The sequence below is a fragment of the Columba livia genome, chromosome 6, assembly GCF_036013475.1.
Source record: "Columba livia isolate bColLiv1 breed racing homer chromosome 6, bColLiv1.pat.W.v2, whole genome shotgun sequence".
Lineage (NCBI taxonomy): Eukaryota > Metazoa > Chordata > Aves > Columbiformes > Columbidae > Columba > Columba livia.
In genome coordinates this window covers 11,720,846-11,745,344 of record NC_088607.1, presented here as the reverse complement: position 1 = coordinate 11,745,344, position 24,499 = coordinate 11,720,846, and the positions used below count along the sequence as shown (strand labels likewise).

The following is a 24,499-nucleotide window of genomic DNA, read 5'->3' as shown; positions in this document are numbered from 1 at the left end:
CTTTATGAAATGGCCTTGTATGCACACACTGTGAATGATCCCTTAAGAGAAGTTTTCAAGGAAAAGGTCTATATTAAGTTCCTAGTCTCTCCACGTTATAAATGGTTTAGAAATAGTAAAAACAACTCATAATAAGCAGTTTTTGTCTAGAATGTTTTTGAAGGGGATGTGGTGAGCTTACTGAAATACATGTGCTTATTGACAGCATAAGTCATCAATTGTAATGGTCTCTTTGACCTTAAAGTACTTGAGAGGTATCTGAACACTTAGTTACATGCATTATATGAATGGAATGTAATTTAGGAGGATAAAGACTGTGTCTAGCAGATGCTTGCTTCCATCAGCAGCAGTTGGTTAATTTTTTTTAAACTGTATTCATGGAGACCTGACTTTTCTGGCTAGCAGATTCAGATAAAAGTGAAGTCCTGCTACTTAAACTGCCTGGCTATGGCAAACGCATAGCTTTGTAACACGATTGCTACCATGGAGGAGAAATTTTGAATACTATAAAGCATGTGCTCTGCCAACAATTCTGTGCCCTCTCATCACTCACTTTTCTTTTTCAATAAAGTGATCACAAGTTCCTCTGAAGAAGTCCCACAAAGTAGGGCCCATTATGAGAAACTGTGAAATAACATCTTGCCATTTCTTAGAAAAATGTTTTTAGTCTCCCCCTCACGGTTCTGTTTTTGTGCACCCAGAGTTTGTGCTAGAAAATGTTAAATGCTGCAAGCAACTCCAGATATACAGGGTATGTTCCTAGAGGCAAACTAACACCAGATGTATCTGACAAGGTGAGGTTTCTCCTGGGATCTCCACCAGACCTCTGGAAGAATTAGTGACCGCTGAGGAATCATCTCTATTTTTTACAGAAGACTACACTGGTGAAAGGGATAAAAGTGATGAACAGTCCCTCAGGGACTCTGTCATTTCATTTATTTTTCACACCATAAAAAGAGCAAATTCCCTCCAGATGCATGTACAAGACTGATAGAACACCAATTAACAAGATACAAAATTGACTAAGAACTAGCTCACATAAATTCCCTCACACCTGCAAAATGAAATTCAACCTTCTCAAACTACTGGCCTCCAGCAAAAGCCTGTATGAGTACATAAGGTTTACAATATGTTGAATTACTTCGTCAGATCAATAGAATGAGAAAGAAAATCCCAGGACTGAGGACATCTACTTGGAAGGATTAGTGTACGCAGTGGAACTACTACAGAAAGTACTGGGAAGTATATTGAACACTTTCATGACGCCTCATGGGACTTGTATCTGAAATGCCTCAAATGCCTTTCTAAATGAAGCATCTTGAGGGTAATGCATTTTCTATGACGCACCATTAGTGCTTCTCTGGAAAGGAAAAGATCTACCAGGTGCTCACTAGGAACGGTTACTGGAGATGCAGGAAGTGGTGGAGACGCATCCTGGAGAAGATGGGTTGGACACTCATGGCAATACAGTTTCTTGGTTTAACTTTGAAATTTAATATTTTGACCAAAAGATTACATTTCCTCAACACAGCAGACACACTTTCTGACATTAATGTAGCATTTAATTGAAAACTAAGAAACTGAGTATTTAGTTTAAAAAAAATGTCTTTTTACCCACTTTTTAAAGGAATTGTTCAACTAGCTATGTAGTTGCTATACACCACTTGCAATACAAATAAAAAGGGCAAGGGCTTGTGCTTCAGTTCCAGATCCCAGAACGACTAATATCGGGAAATATAGGAAATATCTCCACTGCTAGGAAAGTCAATAGTAAAGATGCAGACTTCAAAAGAAATCAATAGTATGACAACATCTCTGCAGAAGGGACCTGACCATTAGAAGAGATACCTCTTTGCCTGCTGATATATGCAGTATTTTTAATCTAATGATTTCAGCAACAGGGAATCATGTCTCAAAATCATGACCTGAGTTAAAAGGAGGAAAGTCAAGGAAAAATATGTTTTGCAGTTTGGTGTTTCAATGTTGAGTGTTGTTTGTGGTGGGTGGTTGTTTTGGTTTTTTGTTTGTTTGTTTTTGTTGTGTGGTTTAGTTTTTTTTTTTTTCGTTAGTTTGTTTTTTAAAAAAGATTGTGCCTTGTGTTTTGATCACAGCTCACACATTTGCCTTCCATTGTGACTATGAAGGGCCAAAATCAATGTTTCTTTTTCATGAAAGTTGATGTTAGTCATAGCAATAATTCAGAGATGACTGTTGAGAAAAATATCAAAATCAGTGAAGTAAAATGTCCTAAGTTTGCAATATTGAAAATCTATTACTTTACTCTTTCCTCTTCTACTATTGTCCATTAGAGTACAAATTCAGGACATTCAATCAAAAAGGCACATATGAAGCAGTAATGTTTAACCTCGGAAATGTTTTCATTAGACTGTTATATCAGTTTAAATAGCTTTATAAGCTATAATTTATTCTGCTGCAGTTAGCCTTTTTTTGAATGAGAAGTAAATAGCTCTCATAAGAGCAGAGGTCACCTACAAAATAATCACTGTAGAGCTGATCAGCTTGCAGTAAAATATGTTTGTTCTTGAGCATGCTGCAGGATTGGTGGCATGTGTTCTGCATCAGTTGCTTGCTAGTAGCTGTTGTGTTTGGTCTCCTCAAACCAGGGGCAAGGACTACATTTGTCTGATGGTCTGACATAGTGCTGGGCAAGAACAACAGTGGAGGATCAGGTCAGTGTGCATTAACTTTCCTTCATCTCCTGCGGTTAATTCACTATCTAGTATCTATACCCAAATCGTGTCCTCCAGAAAGGTCACAGACCATTTCTGATTCCTGGAACTGCTACCTATGGCAGATGAAGGGATAGAGAAATGCTGACAGAGGGGAGAGATCTGCAAAGCAGTCATGAGAGCCAGTTAGGACAAACCTTGGTAACAAGTCTTACAGGGGTCAGAGGATGCCCTGTGTGGCCTTTATTGTGGATTCACTACAGTGAAGAATGACATCTGGTAGAGACAAGGAGCAGAGGGCTGTGGTTATGGGCTGCCCTCTCTTCCATCTCCTCAGTTGGGCAAGCAGCCTGGGGCCATGAATGCTGGGATGGCTCCACCATGAGCTGACTACAGGGCTTTAGCTTCATCTTTCTAAATCTCAACGTCCCCTTTCTTTCCGGATGTTTCTTTTAAGGTGTGTAAAAATCTTGGCATAGTGACATCCATCTCAAGCTACCATAATTATCTTGAAGTATACCACATCCTGCCTGGTCTTAAAACTTTCAGTGACTAAACTACACTTAGTATACTTAGATAATGTATTTCAAAACTGCACTGATCCTTACTGTTACATATTTTTTTTTTTTATAAAGCCTACCCTGGATCTCTCCCTGTAATGTAAGACCACAACTCCTTGTCCTTTCGACAGCAGATGCACTGATCAAACCCCTTTCTCTGTAAAGATGCTCTCAGATACCTCTCAAGGCTTGTGTCTTCCCCATGCTAGCATTTTCATGTTGCTTCTGAAGCCACTAACCAAAAAAAATCCCACCTAATGTTAGGGACCAGCAGTCTGGGCTACCTTACAGAGACCTGTCGGGTCATTTGGTTGAACTGGGCAGAGACCCAAAGGCTTACTTTAGTGTATGGGATGTATTTTCTGGTGACTGATTACTTCCTCAATAAATTAGGCAATCGCTTCTTCACTGAAACCAATGACTTATTGAGGAGCTCTTAAAACAGTAAATCCATTCCTCTGTCATTTTTCTGGACAGTAATGGTACTGCTGTAGTCACAGAAAAATATAGAGCTGCCCTTTGCATTGATGACATCCTCTTTTAAAGCAGAAGTTACAGTTGCTAAAACAGCACTTTTGTGGACACAGTAAAAAAAAAAAACAAACCACACCATTCTCAGTGACTTCTCAGTCATTATTACTGATGAGGACATCAAGCCAGGCTTGAGGGATGTAAGCATTCAAGAGTTCAGCATACTGTAGAGGTCATACATGAATGATGCTGCATTTCCTCAGGGCTTTAAAGTCTAAACCTTTTATGTTCCCAGAAGAATGCTAGGGGTCATTTATGTATAGGTTCCCAAAATCTTTAATTTTTGTGTTGTCAGGCACATTAGAAACTAAAAATATCCAGGGAAATCCCACAGTATAACAGCAAAGAATCATCTTGGGTAGCAAAGAAATGTGAGAGGTAATCACCAGAGACAGCTGAAAAATAATCCTGCTAACACATCAAACAGGTGAAAAATTGCATTAAACAATCTCAGGGAACATGGTTTCCTCCCTATAACCTTCAAGTTATAGACTTAAACAACTTAATTCAGTACTATGAGAGAAGAAAAGCAGAAAATGTATCCCAAAGGTCCTCTCTTCTCTAATAATTTTGCTGCTTCTTATCTCCCATGGTCTTCACTGTTGTTCCCCACCTCTGTGTCTGCCTTGGCTCGTTTTGCATAAAGACTTTTTGAATCCTAATAAAGGGGTGTAGTTTGTCAAAGGTGCAGTGTACACACATGAGAATACATAAAATTGCATTCAATAATGATACAGTACCCCTTCAAGGACCAATTTGTGGACTCTAACCATGAGCATCATCCTTTTGTGCCCAGCACTGCACAGATATATCAGAAAATACAGACCCCATAGTAAAGCTTTAAAAATCCATGGAGATGCACACAGTCTGGCATCTCCACCTCCACGAGATAATTATTTTACTTTGAAAAAAATCACCAAAGTATCCTTATGTTTACCAAAAAAAAAAAAAAAAAAATAATCAAGGAGAAATATAAGCAAAGAGTAGAACAATTTTCTATTATTTGTATGTCTAGAAAATAAGCTGAATGACTTTGAGTGCAGTTGGGTTCTCATGAGAGACACCAGTCTACTTGATTGACAGAGAAGATGCTGTCCTTTAATTCCCCTTTCCCTCAGAAAGGGAACATGCAAGAGAGCAAGCAATGGAAAATTGCACAAGCAGAGCACACTCGGCTACCTGAAGCGTCCGGTCAACCATGGAGGAGTGTCCCTCCAGCACGACTTGAAGGGACTCCATACATTCAGCCCAAGTATGCCCACTGAGATGGCTAATTACTACTCTGATATTAAACCTAATGAAGTGAGCCTAATGAAATGAAAACTCGACTGAGGTCACCAGTTCTTGCCACTGCTGAACAAAGCAGGCAGAAGTCACTTGAATCCCTCCATCCCTACTGATTTAAGCTGGATTCAAACCTAGACCTACAGGAAAGATGAAAGCACCTGAAGCCATTAAGAATCTTCATTTCTGAGAGTCTTGATTCATTAACCTAAGTCTGGTGACTGCTCCTTTGTACGTGACAGTGAGATCAAATGAGGCAAGATTTATAAGCACCACCCCTAGGCCTTTGTGCTAAAGTAGACACATTTCTCTTTCTTCCTGGTGGTGCTTTAACAAAGCAAAATGCTCTTAGTTGGCACCAAAGTGATGTCCAGTTGATCATCAAATTAAAAGTTGCTATGTGAAAGGTGTGCTTCAACATTGACACAGGTGGAGTTTACTGTAACAACAGGTCAGATCAGAGAATTGAACAGGATCCAAGTTGACCCTTAGGGAGACAGGAAAATCGGGCCAGGAAGCTCATAGAAATGGTCTTAGTGATCTGAGAGACACTCCCCCGAGGCCATAGCCCTTCAGCTCATAATAGCGGACATGATTCTGCCTGGAAACTAGAATAAAACTATATACCTTAGTCCATATTGTCAACAGACTTTGAAGTTCCTGATAATGTATATCAAGATACTAGTTGGTGTAGGTTGAAAAACTGAGGCACAAAGAAACTGAACTAAGGCTAGAAATTGAACCTGGATTTTTCTGAATTCAAAAATAATCTGTAGATTTCCGCTTACATTGGAAAGATCCCGGACACACAGAGCAAATACACTAGAGCAAGTACTATCGCTATTGAAGACATACTAAAATGAAGAAATTATTCTGCTGTTTCTGTCCCTTGCCTTTGAAGTTTCATCTGGATGCACTAACCTTCTTCACTTCCCATCTGAAAGAGTTACCTTCTGTTGTGATGTGTTGCCTTTTCTGGCAATTCCCTACTTCTCCTTGTTTTTTAATGGTGAGTTAACTCATGAACTGGGCTGAATATGGTGCTAAGTGGGTCAGCCCCCTTCTCTGCTGATTTGTAATATATTACCTGATCACTGCAGCTTACTGAGGGTCTGACCCACATAATGTAGAATGAATGTTTCACATTCTCAAACAGTTGCAGCTTTAACAAAATACCCCTCAATCCACCCAGCAAAACTGCTCTTGTGACTCAAGATCTGTGGGGACAGAAGTCACAATACAAATGTCACGGATTGCATAATAATCAATAGTTCTGCAATTAATTTCCATGAAGCAATAACGTCAGATATTTTTAGCAATTACAACTAACTCTCAATTCCTACCACATGCATAGGTGAAATACATCTGTTTGCACGATGATTTGAAGTTAATCTCATCATTAATAATTCCTCTCATATTTATCTTAATATTGTTAATTACATGGGACTTGCTGGGTATGAGTACAAGAGCGTATGTAATTTGTCTTTTTTCCAAGAATTTCCAGTGCAATTTACCATTAATTACTTACTGCTTAATGCAACGACCTCCCCCAAAGAATAATTCCAGCATTATTACAGCATCTTAGAACAGTTGCTAAGGCTTCTTACTCTGCATAATATGTCATTACCAAGAAGGGTGAAAAAAATCCCTGCAGCCACTCTTACATTCTAAATGGTATGCTAATAGACAGCAAAATTTGGATAATTTAACAAGATAAAGGCTGTCCTTGAACTTTACTTATTAATGATGGATTTAATCTTAATTTTAATGATTTATAAGCATGCTTATATAGCATATTCTGTAGTGTAGGCCTTATCTAGTGCCTATTTGAGGCTGTGAATAGATTTTCTTTGGCTTTAATGTCCTTTTAATAGGCACTTTATGACCTGAGTGTTAAAAAGGAACATGTTCTGGCCAGAGATACTTGGTCTTGCACAGGGTGTTTAGCAAATTTCTGGAGGGAGTAGTCCAGCTCTAACGTGGAGAAGAGCAGGTTGTATATTGTAAATCATGCTAAACTTTGAGGTCCTTATAGCTTACAGAAGACTGAGATCTTTGTAAATTATAGATGCAGCCATTACACAATAAAACTGTGATGCATGCAATCATGATTTGATCTGTCTAAAATGACTAGACAATATTCAGCCCACATTCAGGGCTCACTCTAACTTGGGTAGAAGTCATTGAGCTTAAAGGTATTCTTTGGTCCAAAAATACAGATAAATGAAGTACATTGGGAGCTCAGGACTTCGCCCTTGGAAAATTCACAGAATATCTTTAACTCAAAGGTATTTAACTGTCTTCAATCTGCAGCTTGAGCAAGGAGAAAAAGCTTTCCAGACACCTGGGAGTTTTCTGCCTCCAGAAGATACTCACTAAACAGACATTAACACATGGAAAAGTTCTTTGTTCCTCTCTGAATCTGTCCATTGATCTCCAGCTTCAATTACAGACAAATATCCTGAACAAAGGAAGAAAGGAGCTTTCTAGCATCACCAAAATCCACCCAAAGAAATGGCAGCCCTGCCAAAAATCCAGCCAAGAATTAACTAGTGTGCAGGATCACACCACCATCACACACAACAGAGAAAGATAATTTGCCCATTAGCTCTGTTCTCAGTTCTCTGACCTCTTTTTGCACTAACTTCTCTTCTCCCCAGGGAGCAACCACTAACAATAATTGTAAGCGGCAACTGGGGCAAACACAAGAGAGTAGCAAGAGAGCTAAGAGCACTTTTAGGATTCCTCAAATGTTCATCAGACATTGATATGGCTCCCAGGTTCCTTCAACTGCAAATTACCTAACAAACTGGCAGCCACACTAAGAGATATCATTCTAACCCTGTGGTACATCATATCTTGATCATTCTTTTTTCTTTTCTTTTTTAAAACTTGCATCAGAAACCTAAGGACAGTTCCCTTCAGTCCACGTGGCATTTTCTATGACTGTAATATTCAGTGTTGAATTAGTAACCAACAGGTTGTAAAAAAGAAAAAGGCACAAGAATTTAACTTAACCTCAGCATACTATTGAACCACTCATGTTACAACCGACTAAAACTCAGAATTTCAAACATTTGGGCTATTCCCAAATCTGACCAAAAGGTTGAAGCTTTGAGGTTTTCCAGAAATCAGAAGTTTCAAACTGTAAGTAATACCACAATGCCTTTGTGAAAGTGCTTCCAATGGATTGGATTAGATTGTGCTCACTGAATTGCATGTTATTATACTGTGAAGCTGAAGCACTGCTGCGGAGGCTCTCAGAATGAAGCACAGAAAAGTTCTCTGCAATCACGACTCATCTGTGAAATATAGCACCTTAGATCCTCATTTCCTCACAGAAAACTTTTGCATTAGAAAAATACTTCAGAGGTACCTAGTCAATCCCACAGCAGCAGTTTTTCCAGAGTTGAAAGTGGTTCAAATGAGAAAGGGGTAGAGAGGCATATTTAGTCCTATAAAATCCAGTGAGAGAAATACTGGTGATACCACTTTGTTCTGCTTTGGTATTGCCTACTCCAGAATTTCAAGTACTTTTCTCAACAATTTCTATGTAAAGAAACAAACAAACAAAGAAAAAAACAATTAAAAAAGACAAAGTAAAAAGAAAAAAACAGAGAGTCTAAAAACAGATGGATTGTAGAACAAAAGTCTTGGAAACATTGGAAATGCAAAAGTGTCAAATCCTAAGAGAGGAAGAAACTGAAATGGAAAAAGAAGGCCTGGACAAACACCTGTACATTTACAGATTTCTGGTGTGTATAAGAAACCTGAATCAACTTACTTTTACTGAAAACTAGTCGTAATACAGGGTAACTAAATATGGTCCATAGGCACCTTGGTCCTTCAAAGGTTGGAGGGGGAGATAACTGGAGTGATATAAAAAAAAAAAAAAAAAAAACACACACCACACACATTAAAAAAACAAAACAAAACAAAAACAAACCAAAAAACCCCCACACCCCTCAATTTTCTTAAAATGGAGTTGATATTTGTAAATACTCCAGATGCAGACATCTTGGAACAAAGCAACCATTGTCTAGGACCTTTTCCATTATGTTTCATGTCATGATTCACAGAAACTTTGAAGAGATATTGGTGTGATACTGAAATCATCCTACTTACGAAGCTCAAAAATTTGAGTTAAGGAGGAATTTCCAACAGTGTTGCCACTCTGAAAAACTTCTGACGTTCAGTTGATCTTATGATGTAAAGTTGATTGCTTCTGACTCCATCAGTTAAAGGTCACGGTTTTGCATTCCCTCTCTTACTCGGTCTATCTCACACATGCATGCTCACACACTAATATTTTCTCTTATTGTCTGAATATTTTCTGTGGTACAGAGCAGAGCCAGGCACCAAATCAGTATATATCAGATGATATGACACCATTCCTGAGAAGGATTATGCTGAAATGTTGCTATCACTCAACACTTGTAGCATCTCTGGGTATTTGGTGTTCACTTATCACGTCTTTTCCTTGGGTCCCGCCAAGTCAGTTGCTATATATCTGGCATCTTCCAAATATATGTCATCCTCACTCTACCAAGCACTTCTCAGAGTTACTTTTGCTATGGCAATGTCTTTCATGTGATCTACAACATTTTTTAGAAGCCACACTTTCATCCCAAACTTCCATCATGGCTGAACATTGAATAAGTGTCACTTAAAAAGTATAGTATGAACTCTAATTATGTACAATGGTCCCGTTGGATATATGGTGTACTGATGTCACAAATTGGGAAGGTGTGACTATCAGAAACACATGTGTTTCAATTAGGCTTATAGTACATTTAACTCTGAATCTGAGATCCATTTTTCTCATAAACAGTAATGTTCATGCTAGTTATAGGCTTATAGTACATTTAACTCTGAATCTGAGATCCATTTTTCTCATAAACAGTAATGTTCATGCTAGTTATAGTTTATCTCTGAATACATGTAATTACTGTTTACATTTGTGGTTTTTTGAGGTGCAGCAAAGTAGACAGATATGCAAAACACACACTTTGCTAATGCAAAGCTACCTCAGCTGAGGTGAAGAACCGATCTCTTGTGGAGTATTTTACCTCTGGAGGATGAAATGGAAATCACTTTTTGAGCTGCAGATGGTTAATTTTTCACAAAGTAATGTAGTCAGGAAAATCATTGAAAAGGGATAATTATAAGCTATGGACAGATGATGGGGTTTGTTCTCCATCAATACTAGATGCCAAATGTCCTTGTATTCAAGATCACTAGGCACATCGCTACTTAATGGTGCTCAGACAGAAAAAAAGAGCTTTTTTAATATAACACGGAAGTAGCATATTGTGGATTTTAGAGGCAAGATCTACAGCAGGTGGTTATTAGTAGTGCATTAAAAAAAAAAAAAAAAAAAAAAAAAAAAAAAAATCAGGCTCCCAGTAGCTATTTTCAATTATCTTACAGACAGCATATGCAGAATAGCCATCCTTCCCTAAAGTCTCTCCCAACAAGAAGCTTGAAAAGTGGCTTTCTTGTGGATGGTTGTTACTACGTTTTTTTTCCTATAGAAATTTTTTACAACATCAGTAACCAGGATGGAGCACAATACACAGGCAGATAATCTTGATTTGCGAGGAACACAACAAACAACTGGAATATAATGCATAATTGTTTGTCCTCTGGTAATGTTTTGTTTTTGTGAAGACTTTTTTCCCTTAGCTATGCAGAGACTTCATTTACTTCTTTTTGAAATGAGATCCACTAAAATACACTTTACACTTTGGTGCTTTCTCTGTAGGCTTTCCTAATCTGCTGAAATTTCCCAAAGCTGACAGAAAGCCTGAATGAGCTGAACTGAGCTCTGATGTGATTGGTAACATCCAGGTTACACAGATTTTGGTATGTCTTGGTATTTCTTGCTGTTTTTACCCTGAGCATCTGTTTAAGGGACATTGATTTAGTGTTTGTAACATCTCTCTGTCCATGGACAGGACTTCTTCCCTTGTAACAGCTTGCTCTTTTCTGACTAACATCACCACCTATGAGGACAGGGAGTTGTGCTCTTGTCAGGATCTGCAGGTTTTGCGTGTTGGGGGACAGGATTTAATTCCAACAGCACTGAGAGAGGAATTAAGAGTCAGCTGCACAAATGCTGATGTGCTGAGCATGCACAGGGCTGCCAGGTACGATTTTCTCACCTGTTAGACATGTGTTCTTTAGGCAGTTAGAAAGCAGGTATGATGTCCTAGAACATCTGAAATGACACAATGTACTGCCTAGGCAAGGAGTCCCATCTAAGCCTACTGTAATGCTAACTGGCAACAGGAGAGAGGGAAGTCTAGGGCAAGAGATATCCTGGGTATGCTTTTCAGCTACATAAAAGCCAAACTTTGAACAGACAGCATTTACATCCCATTCTAATCAGATAAGATCTTAAGTTGAAAAAGTCAGATTAATCTCAAAGCCAAACAAACCCAGAGGTTTGGAGAAGGCCTTTGATGAAATAGATTCCACACACTCTGGTCTCAGAGTCTCTCCAGACTCCAGCTGTTCCTTGGTACTATTTATATCCAAATATTTGTTTGGCACCATACAGTGGTTTGAGGCACACCTTGGAGTTAGCTCTGGAAATATGATTATATGTATAGTTCTATAAATGGGTCCTTTAGGTCATATACATTTAATGCTTTCAAATGTTTTGTCATTGAATATTTCTCCTCCAATTGACCAATTTCAGAAAGAGATTTCTTATAAGATGAGCCTTTTTTATTTTTTGAGCCTCCTAAATGCTGAGGGATTGCATTAGAGGACAGAAAGGAGGATGCTAATGGTCCATTTCCAGACTCTTCCCAGAAAATAAAGCACCATCTTGCAAACTCTTCCCCTTTTGCCTGCATGAATTTTTAAAATGCAGTCTGTCTCTTGTGGTCTGATGGCATACAATTATTTCAGGGTGAGAATAAGAGATTTCTATTAAATGCTGAGTATCTTTCGCGGAAAAATTAAAAAGGCACAAGCAAATGCTCCTTGCATCAGAGTTACTTGCTCCTGGTTGTGTTTCCAGCTACACACATCCATGCTGCTGATCTATCACAGACTCCATTCAAGAAACATTGATATTGCCGGTAGTGCATGACGGTGTCTTATCTTCCCTCTGGTGAAAAGCAAGTGGAGCCAAGCAAACTTCAAAAGCTCTTTTGTCTTGCTTTGTGATAAATGTGGTCTATGATACCTGTAGCTACATCTTTCTGCTAACTGAATGTACATCACACCACTTTGGATCAGTCTTATGGATTCAGACAGCAAAAATCTAAATTACAAATCAAACTGAAATACCAATTTTGGGACTAGAAATTTTGGAATTATTTCTATTGACCTGAAGACAGTCAAGCTTGTCAAGAACTGTTGCTCATAGAAGAGCAAGCAAGCACAGCTGGCCTATCATGAGAAAAGTTAAATTCTGCTGTGCTGTCGATGATATCGAGGGATCCCTCTTCAATATCTGCCCTTACAGCAGTTATTACAAAACATTTTTGCATCGCTAAGGCTACTGGTCCTGCCATGTACCTCAAGATCACTGTGATAAACCAAGCATGCAAATTCTGTCATGCCAGCCTGCCTGTTCTTGCAGCAGCTGCCAGTCCAGGTCATCCATCCCAAGGCAGAATCCTTGGCTGTATTTTCCTAACATGCATCCAAATTTCAAGGAAGAAATCAGTCATGAAAGGCTCAGTAAACAGGCTGCAACTAAAGGAAAAAAAGCTACATTTTCAGACGCAGAGAGCACTTACTGTCAGAGTACTTATACCCTTCAAGCTCGTTGTGTCTTTTACTTTATATTCCAGTTGAACAACATAGCCATGCCAACTCATTTTATTGCTGGAAGCTAAAGCAACTTGCCAACAGCTACCTGCTAATTCCTCTCATGCCTTCATGTCTGTCTGCATTGTCTTTCATTCAGTCTTTAGGTCACGTTTCTATTTACCATTATTATCAATTCAGTTTTTCTCTTTGATGTACAGAACTTTTCCCTCGGATAAAGTTTTGTTTGCTTTCTAACATGGTATTTCCACCAACTTGCAACTCATCAACATGCCAACAATCATATCTGTTGTTCAGTATCTCTAGTTCTGAGACTTTCATCATTTGGTCTAAATTTCCTTTCTGACTCCCTCTAGAGACTTCTGATTAAAACTCCTCTAGAAACAGCTCACATTACTGATTAATGAGAATAGGGTCTTTCCTTTGTTTGCACTTTGTTATTTCCTGGGTTTTGGCATTAGTCAGGACTGCGGTTGGAAATTTTCAAAGCTGTATTCCTTTTGATGTAGCAAGGGCAGACAAGGCCAGTGGCTGAAGTACAAACCCATGAAAGTTGAGTACCTCATAATAGAGGATAGTTGTATTCAGAGAGAGTCACTGACCAACTCAGAGACGGAACTCTGCTCTTCATCCCTCAATAGAGTGGTTACAAATGAAGAGAAAAATAATACCTGAAAACCAGATTTGAGAAATATGGGAGGATTTAGACTCCTTTTCAAACATGTTTTTCCAACTAATACTCTTGCGTGGCTTAAAATTATCCTGACAGAAAAACAATTGAGGCAGCTTTTAAACTAATGATACGATCCCATGGATAATTTCCCTTAAATAGCTCAGAGATGTGACTGAATGAATCATATATCATCACAGGAAGCAATTTTCCTCAATGAGTTCTACCTGCTGGATATCACAGTGCATTACAGATTGAGTAAAAGCATTCATCTGGAATCAGATTCATACTGGCTTTGGAGTAAAACTTAAACCCTGAGGTGAGAGAGCTATGAATATACTTAACTCTTCCCTGTGATTCATAGGTTCCACATGTCCTTCCCCACACCAGGCAACTCACTTTCTGAGACATTCTCACAATCCATGTGACTTTCTTCACAGATGTTATTGACCTTAATATGGGCTTTACTGCTCCTTGATATCTTGCCCATAGATGTCTTAACAGTGATCTCCAGCACTAGTTTTTTAGATCCTCATGCTACCACATTCCCACATTCCTTTAGAGCAAAAATTTGTCCCTCTTTAATGGCCAAATCCTGACATTTCGGGGATTTAAACAGAAAATACATGATCCATTTGGAGGCAAATATGAATATGGCTTAGGCATGGAAGTTAATTAAAATGTTTAATGAAACTTAACCACATCTACAGTAAAGATATGATTTAAAGCTTTTTGAATCCAGAAGACTCCTTTTGATTTCAGTGAAATCTGGAGTGGGTTCTGCAGCGGCAATTAGTGCAGCACAACTGATGGTGAATCCAGACTAAGAATAATTACTAGAAGTCACAAACTACAGTTTGGCTGGCTTACATTTAGCATAATGTCTGAACTTTTAGATATTCCTGCACTGAGCTACCTGAAGGATCCAACTCCCATTATAAAAGTTACGACACTTGCATCCTCCTGAGAGGGTGCAAAGAAATTATAGAAAACTAGGTTTTGACTATCAAAAGACAGCAAAATATAAGCTTTTGACTGTGTCCATAAACTTATAAGTTATCACTGGTGTTTTTAAAATATCCAGGGCCAAATCGAAATTCTATGCTAGATATCTTGGGGAAAGATTCTTCACTAATGGCTCCAAAGTCCACCTCAGTCACAGCAGAATTGTTTAATTACAGCATCCTTCTGGAAGAAGAAATATATGCTTCTTTCTACTCTGGGAGGGAAAAATAGACTTAATTGTACATGGCCATATTCTTTCTACATTTGAAATTCCCACAGTGTTTGGTAGTAAAGTGTCATTTTATTTTTCTGATAATTAAATTTTTCGTACAGAACTTCACTATTTCCAGATTACAAAATGTTCCTAAAGATTCTGTCATTAAAAATACAACTAGTTTTTTCTGTCCAGTTTCCAGTCCATTTCATATTGGTAAAAGCTTTTAGATTACCCTCACTGCAGTCTAATAGGTAACATAACAGTAATAAGAATTATTTCAGTGCCTGAGTCCAAAACACAGCCTTGCCAACAAATTTGGCCTTGCTCTAGGTTGAATTATCCCCTCTTTAGAGGGCGGATAGACTGGATCTATTGCTTATTCATCTTTTACCATTCTTAGGTGGAAACATTTATTTGTCATCTGCTAGGACTAAATTCATTGCCTCACTTTCCAATTAATACCTTTTCTTACGCATAGCTGTTGCAATATTTTTCTTAGCCAGCTCAAGATAGATGGCAACCTCCTGGATGATGATTTCTTATCTTGCAGTATACCACATACTTCTTTATATATCTCATAGATATTTTCTGTTGCAGCAGTCTGGCCAAGCCAAGTAGGAGAGACCTGACTAGATCCAGGAAAAGTGTTGCAGGTCATCTGGATGGAAAACCCTCCAAACTGTAGGTATGGGGTAGCAATCATTGATGGATGGTAGTGACTGGATCAGTTTCAAATAGGATGGTGAACTGTATTCAAGTTGTAAAGCCTCTTGTATCATAATCTGCAACTGAAGGTGAAACTGGTGTTCATAAACTAACAGCATCAACTCCAGAGCCACATCTGTTCCCCTTGAAGCAGCTCTGCTACAACACGGTGAAAGAAAGCGTTGAAGTGCTAAGCAAGATGCTTATTTAAAAACAAAACCAATCAAACAAAAGAAGCCCAACCAACCCACACCAAGCAGGACACTGTTTGCAGTTCTATAGACTGAAACATGAGCAGAAGCTCAGGATGACAAGAACAAAAGGTAAATATACTGACTCATTTTCTGGCAAAAAGAAAGATCAAAGGGCTGAGACAGTTGAGCCTAAGATTCTGCAAATGCACCTTTCACTGTAAATTTCAATAGTTATGATAAAAAGCACCCACAGAAAGTCTGCACCTTTGCTGGCGTGCAAGCTTCATGCCTGGACATTCTGTTTGAGTTAGAAATAAGCAGTAATCTATGCTTTGAGGACTAGCCCCAGAGAATAGAACTATAAAAACAATTCCTAGCCATTTGTTTGTGTATTTTTTTTCCCTAAGGTTAGCATTTATTTTAGATGACACTTTTTTCCCCTTTTGCAGAGACTGGATATTTTCTCCATGTCTTTTTTCAAACTGACAGGTGATATTGCTTTAAATTGGGCACCGCATTGTCAGCAGAGGCCTTCTCATTTCAGACCTAAAACATCAGTCAGGTGGATGAGAACTTGTTTCACTCTATATTTACTAAATGCAGATTGGGGTTTCAGAAGCAGGGAGAGCAGCAGAAGGGGAGAGGGATGCCCTGGGTGATAATGAGAATCAACAAGAGGACAGCAATAGAACAACACAGCATGAAGCAGGCACAAATTCACTATGAGGTGATTAGATGACATCCATCTTATTGTCTATAAACCATTTCCACAAGCCTAGTTTTCAAATCTGCTCTGTCCCCTGTCATCACTTCTTCACCTTTAACAGCAGAAAAGGTGACAGGGGATTGATATGATGTTCCTGGTGGATCTCAGTGCACTGTGAATGTTACAGGTCAGAAATGAAATAGGATTTTGGACTGAAACCCACAGATTCCCTAGTTTCTTTTGATACAACACTCAGTCTGAGGCCCAGGAAGAAGCAATTTGATGAAGGAGGGAGATTCCTTGGCTGCTCTGATGGCCTACCTCATTAGTCCTCAATATTCTAACAGCACATTACACAGAAAAGATGATAAAGACCAATTCTTGAGCCTACACTAAAAGAGAAAAAGTTTCTGGGGAATGTGAATATATATATCTGTACTTGTTAAGCTGGAAATACATAACACTTCATTTGAGAAGTAGCTACTCAGACAAAAAGAATATTTTCTGAAAAAAATGTATCTACAGTTATCAACCCTGAAATTCTAACATACTGCTGTATAAGTTAAGGGACTTCCTTTTAAGCCTGTTCCTCATGATTGTTTCTAAGAGGCTGGCAACTTTAAGTGAAACCATGCAACTACACAAGTTTTGATATCCCTGTGTGTATTTCAACCAATTACTATTTGTCTCACTTTTATAACATTTAAGCTTCATCTTGAAATTACATATGTGAGCAAACTACAGATGCTGAACAGTCAGGGAATTCTGCTGTCTCCACACAACCTCCTGCTGTTAGAGCACCAATTAGCCAGAAGGAGGTAGAACATTCCACTGTCATAAAAATGGCAGCAGGATTCAAGCACAGCAACTGTTGCTGAAAATTAAGGGGAGAGGGTGAGGAAAGAAGACCTGCTCTTTTGTCTTAAAGAAGTGATAAAGTAACATCTGTGACAACACACTGCTGGAAACCAGAAACAAATGGCCCAAATTCATGCCAAAAACCAAAAAAGTGGACTCTCCTCCACTTCCCCTCTGATATCTCTAACGGAATAAAAATCACCTGGATCTGAAGACAGGTGGGACTGCACATGATTTAGACAGGCTAAGTTTGTTTTTTCTTTGCCTAGTGATTTCAATATTTCCCTAAAAATCTTTGACATTACTTATGGTGACTGGTACCTATCTCAGGAAGGACTTTATGTTTCACATTTTAAGAAAAGCAGCCAGGAATCATCCATGTGAGAAACTTCTGTGGTTCCCCATGATTGCGGCAGGGTCCCGTGGCTTGCCCATGCAGAACTGCAGCTTACAGATACCTTCTGCAGCCCACAAGCAAAACATTTAGCTCTCCATCCCTTTCACAATTCCCTGGCCAAAAATCCCTGAGAACCAAGCCACAGAGCATCTCATCAACTAATCTTATTCTTTTCTTCATGAGTTCCCTAAATGCTTTTAAACCAAAAAGCCAGGTTTTACTAGAGCAATTACTTTTGTAAAGAAGCAGCAACTCAAAGTGACTTGATGAGGAAGGAGCATTAGAAAGTTTTACAACCTGGAGGGTTTCACATGCTGGATGGCAGGTCAAAGCCAATTGCTGGCATGGCTGCTGCCAGCTCAGTGGCACCTGGGACACACCACACTCATAGCAGTCCTGTGTGCTCCCTGGGAGGTTTCTCCTGTAACTGCAGATGTTTGTCTATGTGTCCATGCCCACTTCCCCTTGCTGCTGAGCAGCCCTCCTGGCTCTGCAGCTGATGGAGGGGGTCTCTTCTTCCTGCCCTGCTGTGAAGTCTCTGACCACCCTTCAGCTGCTCCTCAGGGACGGAACAATGTTTCCTTGCTCCAAAGTGCCTCCACCCAAAAGAGTCACACAATTATTATTAAAAAGTGTCACATTATATAAGTGGAGAAGAAATAAATAAAATAGGTATCATCTACCACGTAAGCCAAAAGGAGTCAGTGACCTTAAAAAAAGCCAGGGGAGAGGAGCAGTGCCGGGCTTAGACCTTTATTATACGTCGTGTCTGCTGTCACATTCTCACATCACATCTGTGCTCTCACTCAGGGCTGTTTTACCCAAGCACAATTCTCTCAACTTCAGAGCACTTTTGCTGAGAATCTCCACCTGGAAGAAACGTGGTGTCAGTGTCTGTGGCATGACACACATTAGCACAGAAAGACTCGGCACCGACATGCTATTGCTATGCCTTCCCAGATGGGAGAGGGGTATTTAACTCAATAGTGAGATTTTTTTGCTATCATCATCTGTTACTGCATTTTCTGTACACCACTTTCTGATAGGTGTCACTAGAATTAGGAAGCATACAAATATATGAAGGAGGCTGTCGCCTGTTTTCCTAGTTGGAAAGCATATAACTGTCATGAACACAAGACACTCAGTCCCCATCTCCAAAGAAGAAGTTTGCCAATGTTTTGCTTCGAGGCAAGTAAATAATTTCACCTAAAAGATCATGATTATGTTTAGTTTTTAATCTGAGACTGAATAGACATTAGGAGTTCACAGCAATTAATTGCAAAGATAGGTGAAATATAGCTTCCTAAAACTGTCTGAATTTAGAAAAGACCATGAGAACAAAGCAGGCTCTGTGGTGCTTTCAAGATTTTGTGCCACATCAACATCTAGAAAGATTTAGGCACATAGAGCATGAGGAATGTCAAAAGAATCCAGGTAGATGAAATGTCTTGTGTTATAGTAGTGATTATGAATAACTGAAATGTCATGACAGGCAGAGAGAGAGAAAAGTCACATTACAAAAAGCACAAAATAAACAAAAATCAACCCAGAAAACTAAAAAGCAAACCTGGATGCCACAGAAACCCAGCAATGGAAAGACACAAATTGAATAAACTACACTATGTCATCAAATGGCAAAACAAAAATAGTTCACCTATTTCAAACCCCAGAATTACCTTGTTATGCATAAGAGAAGCACAGAGATGACAGACGTGTTGAAGGGCTGCAGGGCACTCAACACAATTCAGGCTGTCTCCTAGAGAGTGCTCTCATCCATCTTTTGGTCAGATACCTTTTTTTTTCCCCCAAGGTTTGGAAAACGTGTTCTCAGAAACGCAAACAGGTGTGATAAGGACGGAAAAAGCAAATGTGACTTCTGCCTAGAGTTTACAATATACTTTCATCATATAACAGCACTGGTTGTACTGGTGCTTATCCCACCAACTTCACTTATCAAAGGACTCTTGAATTTTAACAGAAGTCTTAGGAGAAACTGATGATTCCCCATGGCAAGGAGAAAGCAAAAGCATAAACACAGATTATTATATGTGATCTACCAAGGAATTAGGCAGAAGACATGTGACAGTGAACACCTCTTCCTGAGTGGCTCATGCCTTGAGGAGACCAAGCCATTTAGGACAATGGGGAATTCTTTGTCAGAGGCTATAAGAGAAAACATATGCTCCTATAACAGCTGAGTCAAAAAAAAAGGAAACAAAAAAAAACCCAACCAAACAAACAAAACAACAAAAAAAAGTCACTTGGCTACTGTGGGCAAGAGACCTGCAAACCAGTCTGGCTCTTCTGTTCTGTTGTTCTTCTTTTCTGAGCTCTCATCTCGCACATTCAGTCTGTACCACACTGAATACCATCACCTCCTACCACAATGACCCAGAGCTTGAGCTCTCCAAGCAAGGAACTGTCTGTCCTGGCCATTAGTAAAACCTATTCAGATGAAGCCTGAATTTCTACTGGAATTGCAAAAATCTGATTATGTTTACCAAAACTGTCCCAGATCTAAAATGACACATTGTTATCAAATTCATCAGCACCCACTTCCTTCCTCCTCTTGACGTCTTTAGGATTCTCTTACAAAATGCCAAGGAAAAATAGTTCCTCAGTTAACAATGTTTCCAATTCAGAATGTGGAGGATTCAGTAACAGTAAGTTTTAACATAGTGTTTCCCAACAGTGATCTATATATGCATTCCTGTAACAAACCAGATAATTTTCCGCTCAGTGAACAGCTGCCTTACACATGGTATTTTACAGGGATTGAACTTTTAAACTGGTGTATTTCCATGGGAGCAGAGAAAAGCAAAGTCAGGAAGACACCATTTAATGAGCACAAACCCATTACTGATGTTAGTCCTCGGGAGAAATACAATAGAATATATATAAATTGGTGCCATTTCTTCAATGACGATGGAGCAATACTGCTTGACACCGAGGATCTGATCCTGTTACCCTTCATTGACTCCAATATACATTTCCAAAAGCACTTAGCTAACTGGAGAAGTGAAAGGCAGCTAAGACTGGAGGATAAGGATTCAGCTCTTGAGGAAAGGGAGCATAAAGGGAAACTATTGGCTGAAATTCTGTTCATCTCTGAAATGGCAATACAATGGCATTGCTGCAGGGTACTCTCCAAACACATAGAGGACAAATACAAACTGACTCTCATTGCTGACCTGCACCACAAACCTTTGCAAATTCTGTGGTCTTTGTTATCTCCTAAACCAAGGCACAGTGTGTCCCTGGCATTCCCCAAACAGAAGGACAGCTCAGCCTCTCACTCTCTAGAAGTCCCTTTAACAGTTTATCATTCTTGGGTGACAATTCTGCCATCCCGAAGGGCCCTGAATTATCTCAGTCACTGAAGAGATAACTCTAATACTTAACCCCATGCAACCCAAGCAGAGAGAACGTGGGTTTTTAGAAGACAAGAGCATGTAGTAACTTTTGTTAGATTTCCATTAGGTGGCTTGGGTAGAGATTTGGAAATCCCCTAAAGTATGTACAACAGTTGCCTCCAACTTTGGTGAACTTTTAGGAGCAGAAAGGCATAAGATAGACACAGATCATCTTTGGACCCAGGCCACATCAGCTGTCATCTGTGCAGCCCGAACTTATCCATATGGATACACAGGGTATTTCTGCCACCAGGAAGCACCTACAACACAAAGGCAAAGCTTCCATCTTGCAAAGAGTTTCTACATCATGCACAAATACCTAATTTTGTAAGTAATCACCAGGCAAAAAATTGACATTAAATAAGTCAAGAGCTGAATAAAGTACAGTCCCTTGCAAAAAGCAAATTTCTAGCTTCCAGAGCATTTGGGAGACAGAGGAGACAACACAAGAGGTGCAAGGGAGGGAAAAACCATAACAAAACTAGATTTGCTCAGATTCATGCAGGCAGGACTAGGAAGAGAACTGAGGAGGTCACTCAATATTTAGGAGACACTAGGCCATATAGTCTGTTCTTTAACAGCCATAACTTACAGCAGGTAACAATACCACAGCTCCTTTTTCCACGTGTTTCAGCAGGACACTCATAGACTTGTAATGCTTTCTCAGTTTCGGACTATATATCCTAAATGGAAATATTCCAGTATAGCCACACAGAACTTCTCAGCCACATTAGAGCACTCTAGGACACAGGACTGCAAAGAAACCCCAAGGGCAGGTAATCAAAGATGATCATTAATTAATTGATTCTTCTACCATGAAAGTCCTCCTCTCAACATGATAAGCTACCATGCAAGCCACAGTTACTTTCACTTTAAATGGTTTCTTTGTTCATTTGTCGTTATTTTTTTTCTTTTCTCCTTACACCACTGCAAGAGATGATTACGTGGGTGTTAAGTTTTAATAAAAGCTATGTCTCAGAACCAGTTATCTGACAGAACAAGGCCTTTTCTAGTTTCAGCACCAATCTGTAAGCAAATAGCCCCAATTTAATAAATCTGGTATGTTATGATGGGATTTTTTTTGTCCTTCCCAGTCTTGCTTTTGTGTGACAGAATAAGAGCAATAAAAACTCAGGTTCCACCAAAAGGAAATATGTTCATAACGTTAGTTAACAACCTAGAAAAATGTTTTCCCTTGTTGTGAAGAGTACACCAGTCTGCAGTGTAAGTAGAGCAAACAAAAAAGACTGTTGGTCACAGCTCATGTACCTTCTGAAATGGATTTTGATTTCCTCTCTTTTTGAAACCTGTAACTTTGTCTCAGATTTTGGTGTGGCCTCTCAATGCAGTCAAGTCAGCATACAGAACATCACTAGGACTCTGACAATAACTTTTCTCTTAGAAAAAGTAGCCTGGTGATTTTTGATACGAAAATCCAGACCAAGAGACAACACCAGGGTGTGGTATTGCTCACCTTCCTCCTCCTCATAGCTTGATTCTAAGCTGAGATAAGGACAGCCTATTTGCTCTTCTACGGGGAGATAGTGAAAGGGCAAAGGAACACCCCCAAGATACAGCTCCCAGAAAATCATTAGCAGGGGAATAATATTAAGGTTTTCTCTGCTAACTCAGAACACTTTCAATAGTTGGAATTTTCAATACATCTTGCTGTTTAAGAGCAAGGTTCCAGCACATCCAAAGTATTGACCTACCTCCACAGTGCTCAAGGATGACTGGAATCACATAGGGATTCAGGATTTATTGGAAATAATACAGACAGGTAGCACTCCCTTTGTCCTGGTAAAACAGACTTCTGCACACCCTAAAAAGGAGAGGAAACAATTTCATGCACATAGGCTCAGCAAAATAATTGCTTCCAACAGTAATAGGTGTATTCATAATCACACAAGAAACTTCATGTAATCCTGTAAAAACTATCACTTGAAGCCCAAAGATAAGTAGAGTCACTAAAGTGTTATTCCATTTCATATATTATTCCATACTTCCTTGGTATGGAACATTAACATTTTATAGCCACTTGGAGTTGTATTTAGAGTATACACGAGTGCCTGTTTCACTGGATTCAGGCACCTGCATTTCGCATCTACACTTAAGAGAATAATGAATGATTCAGATTACTTACTATCCAGGGCCTTCCAGATCTTGTCTCCATATGTAGTTTTATGGTATAAGGAGCATACTGCAAAGTTTAAGACTGATACTTTACTTTTTTGTTTTCCTCTTAAAAAAAAGCATCAGCATACCTGATGGATGCAGCAAGTAAACACAGTCCAAAACACAGGGAGAAACAGGTGAACACAGTCAGGAAGAGAATTAGTAGAGACAGACTCTCAAAATGGGCATCAGCTGAAGAAGATTCTCACTAATTAACCACTTTTAATCCTGGAAGTCTTTCCTGATTCCCCCAGCTTTTGAAGTAAGCATTACAGGCAAGATTTTGCTGGGCCCCAGACCTCATATTTAAGCGGTGTTATTCATGTTACAAGTGTGATCAAATTTTAGACTCTGTTCTTAGTTCTTGTTGCTTTCAAATGCATAGAATGTTAGAGACCATTTTCCCACTGACTTGCACAATATAAAGAATGGAATGATTTATTGAGTCCAAACATAAAATTGTGATGTTCTGAAGGCCATGATGAGTTATCATATTATGAGAAAAACTTATCTAAAAATGTTACACCCATAGATGACAATTATACAAAGTCACTATCAGGAGAGAGCAAACTTTTCCACTGTAAATGGGAATACACTATTTCTCTGGACTGAAAAGAATGAGAAAACAATATCAGCTGTGAAAAGCACTATTTGATATTTAGGAGAAAAGTGTCACCACTAAATTAGGTCAAAGTCCAAAACTCAAAAGCAAAACCCAAACAAGTCAGTAAGAAGTTTTAAAAATGCTTTTCACCCAGTACTTCAGTAACATTTGGATCAGGTCTTCAGATTAATTAATCAGGCACACAAATGGGGATTTTAGTTGTTGTTTCTGTGCCACATGAATTGCCACACACCCTTCCAGAAAGGGTGCGTGACATCTCAGTGGGTACGTCTTCAGCCTGATGAAATGGAAAGAGGGAAGGAGTTTAATTTGCAGAAATATATTATGACTCTGGATCACATGTCTGCATTGTAGTTATTGCATTGAAGTTTCTCCAGTTGATTTTCCCAGGTGTAGAGCATGCATATGTAGAGGACTAAATGATGGAAGGCATGGATCCATCTGGCATGCAGGGGGCTTCTGATAGTGCTCAAGTGTAGGCTTCAACTTTGGCTCAACCAGGAAGAAAACCACACTGAGGACAGCAGCACTGCACTCAAATGCATATCAAATAACTCCAAGTATAAACACAAGGCAGATTCCCTCCTAAAAGCAACATCTTCAGCATACTAAAGCAATATATGTATGGATCCAATGAAAAATCTGAGATGGATTCTAAGATATGACCCATTTTTGGCTTCT

The 24,499-nt window shown here is 39.1% G+C and overlaps 1 long non-coding RNA gene across 1 annotated transcript in view; it reads right to left on the bottom strand.

Moving 5' to 3' along the window:
- Positions 1-23,308, bottom strand: part of LOC110363279 (uncharacterized) — a 47,555-nt gene extending 24,247 nt beyond the window's left edge. Inside the window, exons 1-2 of the long non-coding RNA XR_002421240.2 lie at positions 23,162-23,308; positions 22,731-22,840 (exon numbers count right to left, since the gene is read on the bottom strand). This is a non-coding gene — a long non-coding RNA (uncharacterized LOC110363279). The remainder of the gene's footprint in view (positions 1-22,730; positions 22,841-23,161) is intronic.
- Between the last annotated feature and the right edge of the window lie 1,191 nt (positions 23,309-24,499).